This window comes from Pinus tabuliformis, chromosome 1_2 (genome assembly GCF_031772625.1).
Source record: "Pinus tabuliformis cultivar Carrire ecotype Pingquan chromosome 1_2, CPIR1, whole genome shotgun sequence".
NCBI lineage: Eukaryota > Viridiplantae > Streptophyta > Pinopsida > Pinales > Pinaceae > Pinus > Pinus tabuliformis.
In genome coordinates this window covers 646,241,461-646,245,742 of record NC_142298.1, presented here as the reverse complement: position 1 = coordinate 646,245,742, position 4,282 = coordinate 646,241,461, and the positions used below count along the sequence as shown (strand labels likewise).

The window sequence follows — 4,282 nt, the reverse complement described above, 5'->3', positions numbered from 1 at the left end:
TCTACTATACATTTAGTATTGGAATTCCCTTTAATTAATTTCTTATATATTTGATTAGTAAAAAACCCTTTTTAAACCTTATAAGGAATAATATATTTCCTAATTACATAGTTAATAATTTGTATCGAATAAATAGTGATTAATTAACGAATATTATTTATTATATTTATTATAAAATTGTGAGATAAGATATAATTTTACCATTAGACTTAAATGATAAATAAGAAAATATTATTAATAAATTTATGATAGTTTCTTTTTATAGATAGACAATTATTAATAATCTTGTACTTAACTATGTTATTTACTAAATACTATTTGTTTATGTCTTAATAATGGTGGAATTATTAAGTAAATATAGATTATTTAAGATTAATTATTATATATAACTTATTAATTTCGAATGGGCCATTATATTTAAATAATAAATAGAAAATGATATATTTAGTTTACCAAGAGACCATTCGATTTAATTAATTATCATTAAGTAATATACAATTACCTAATGTAACTAATTGGTAATTTAATAATATTTGTTTTTAAATAATATTGGAATAATAAGATATAGAGATTATTGATATAGAGATTATTTAATAAATACGAATCATTATACTAGATATAATTTAATGATATATCTAGAATATTAGAGGTTTGACTAGGACTATGAGGTCTAAATTACCCGTTGGCAATATAGCCGTTGGAGTCTCTGCACACTCTATTTAAACAAGCTGAGCCGGATTGGTTCTTCAACTTGTCCTGACGATGAACCACACTTGTTGGTTCGAAACGCGTCGACAAAAGATTGGTTATGTGATTTTGCCGAAGATTTTCTAAACAATGTTATGGATCACAGAAGTCTAAATTCCTTAATAAGTCCTTTTAGTTTTGCCTAGTCTAAAAAACCCCCAAAATAACCCAGAAATTCAGGCAAGATTATGAAATTGTTTTCAAAATCTTGGTTACAACTCTCAAACTTCAGGGTTTGGGGTGCCCAAAGAGTTTTTGATGGTGCTGAATCCATTTCCACCGTAAAAAGGTCCATTCAAACACTACAACTACCTGTTTTTTTGAATTTTTTAGCAAAACACTGCCATCGGGGCTATTTGTTGCCTCGGTAGACAAATCCTTTTAGTTTCACGTAGTCTAAAAAACCCACAAAATAACCCAGAAATTCCGCCCACAGAAAAATCGATTCAAACACACCAACTACCTGATTTTTTGAAAAAAATTTATGGGACGGCAAAATCCGTGCAGTCCAGGGTATTTTGTTGCGTCGTTTAGTAGAGACATTTAGGAAAAATTAGTCCAAACATGGTAGCAGGTAGGCGCCAAGTATTTAGACAACCTAACAATTTTATAATTAAGTTGGGAGTTGTCTTTAGTGCAATTTTTTGGAGATTCCGGTGACGGAATCCCGCGGAAACAATTGAGGTTAAATCTTGATTTGTATAATTTGAAAATGGGTTTTTAACTACATATTTGGATTCAGCACCCTGGAAAACCCCTACGATGCTTTGATTGTGCAGAAATTAGCGATCAAACTTGCAATTTCAATAAATTGCTGCCGGATTTTGACCAGAAAAACCAACCGGAAAAGCTTCCAAAAAATCTCTTTAAAAGCAACTCCATTAAGTTGGGTGACATCCACCTGTCCCTGTGTATTCAAATACTTCTTTGAAACCCCCACTGGTAATTCAAATCTTGAAACCGGAGTGGACTGTAATGGCAGCAAACGCAGAGAGGAGGCCTCACGTTCTGGTCTTTCCATTCCCAGCACAGGGCCATATGATTCCTCTGCTCGACCTCACCCATACCCTCGCTTGTCATGGCCTCTCCCTAACAGTCCTCACAACTCCTCCGAACCAACCGCTGTTGGATCCTCTTTTGCACAAAGCCTCTACAGAGGGTCTTTCTATTCAACCCCTTGTCATTCCACTCCTTCCCACTAAAGGACTCCCTCCTGGATGTGAAAACCTGGCTCAGATTCCTTTACATCTGGTCTTACTCTTGATGGCTTCGTTCCAGGAGCTTGCTCATCCAATAGAAGACTGGTTCCAACGGCAGAAGGACTCGGATTATGGGTTCGGCCCTCCTGTTTGCATGATCAGTGATTTCTTCCTCGGATGGACTTACGATACCGCTACCAAGCTCGGGATACCCAGAATAGTATTCCATCCCTGTGGTGCATTTGATGCTATTCTCCACTATTCTCTGTGGAAATACATGCCTGGAATACTGGAGTCTGATGATGATGCAGTCCATTTTCTGGAAGCCCCTCATCCTGTTAGTTTTGCTAAGCACCAAATCTCTTCCCTTGGACTACTGTACAAGAAATCCGACCCTGTATCTGAATTCATCAGATATAGCATGAATTTGAATGTGAAAAGCTGGGGTAATATCATCAACACATTCTATGATCTAGAAGCTGTTTATATGGACCAGCTGCACAGAGTTTCTGGCAGCCCTGTTTGGTCTGTGGGTCCTCTGTTTCCTCCTGCTATGTTCGATCCGAAGCTGAGAAGAACGATGATTGAAAGAGGCAAACCCTCTTCAATCAATGATTCGCTATTGCAGCAATGGCTGGACTCTAGGGGAGAAAAGTCTGTTATATATATTTGCTTTGGTAGCCAGGCCTGCCTTTCAAATAAACAAATCGAGGAGATGGCAGCAGGGCTGGAGGCAACCGAAGAGTGTTTCATATGGGTCATGAGAGATCTGCCTAGTGGTCTGCCTGCTGATGAATATGGTGTGCTTCCCCAAGGTTTTGAAGAGAGAATGGAGGGAAGAGGTCTGATAATTAGAGGTTGGGCACCTCAGCTCTTGATCCTTTCACACCCTTCTGTTGGGGGTTTTCTTACCCACTGTGGGTGGAACTCTACCCTGGAGAGCATCACAATGGGAGTGCCATTGATAACATGGCCCCTGGCCGCAGATCAATACTATAATGCTAGGTTATTGGTTGAATCTCTTAAGATTGGAGTAAGGTTTTGTGAAGGTGCCACCACGGTGCCCAACAGAGATGACCTGAGAATTGCAATTAAGCGGCTGCTGGGAAGAGAAGGAGAAGAAATGAAAAGAGCAGAGGAGCTGAGCAAGGCGGCGAGAACAGCAGTGCAAGAAGGGGGAACCTCCTACAGGAACATCGAAGCCCTTGTGAGTGAGATCAAGAAGCTGATCCTGCAGCCTAGTTAATCTCTGGATACCAAGGTAGAAAACTCAATTTCAAGCTATGATGTCTTTTGCTGATGTACTTTTCATGGAGTCAAGAGAATACTAGTGGCTGGCTGGTATTTGGCTTGTGAGTTCCTATCTGGAACGCCTGTTACTCCAAGTCTTTTTTTTCATTTTTCTTGGGAACAAACACAGATTGTTAATATATATGCACCGGGCTATACCTGTAGCGCGATCGAGTCTGATCTGCGCCACAAACTCTTCATTCTGAAAGTTTATATATATATATATATTTTTGTGCCCCGGGCTATACCTGTAGCGATCGAGTCTGATCTGCGCCACAAACTCTTCATTCTGAAAGTTTATATATATATATATATATATATATTTTTGTGCCCCGGGCTATACCTGTAGCGATCCAGTCTGATCTGCGCCACAAACTCTTCATTCTGAAAGTTCATATATGCCCCGGGCTATACCTGTAGCGCGTTCCAGTCTGATCTGCGGCACAAACTCTTCATTCTGAAAGTTTATAGGATTCAAGATTGCTACTCATCTTTCATTAATTGTGATTATATTACTGTGATCAGCTATTTTGATGTGCTTACAGTGCGCTAACGGCCATATAACCCAAACCCTCCATATAAACCATCGCTGCTGTTTTTTTTCAGGGTAAGAGATGCAAGTGATATAAGAAGTTCTGTAGTGAGAATATTTTGATCTACTAAGCATTTGATGAGGAGGATTAAATCACTCAGGATTCTTCAAGTTTGAAGAAATAGCCAAATTTCTATCTTGGTATTTATTAAAATGTATTTATGTTAATTTTTAATAATATTACTTATATTTTTATAAATAATATTTTTATATTTTTATTAAAATTATATTTATATTTAATTTTATAGAAATTTTAATTACTTATATATATATATTAAAAAAATATAAATTAATTAATTAAATTAAATATTTTTTTATGTTTTTAATGAACTGTTATTAAATATTATTGTTTAGTGTTTTTTAAAAAAAACCTTTAACATACACCACTACTGAATGTTTCTCAAGACAATTACAAATATACACCACTACTAAGTGTTTCTCAAGACCATTTCAA

The 4,282-nt window shown here is 36.7% G+C and overlaps 1 pseudogene; it reads left to right on the top strand.

The window, feature by feature from the left end:
• Positions 1–1,637: 1,637 nt before the first annotated feature.
• LOC149207343 (UDP-glycosyltransferase 89B2 pseudogene) lies at positions 1,638–3,958 on the top strand (annotated as a pseudogene).
• Positions 3,959–4,282: the final 324 nt, after the last annotated feature.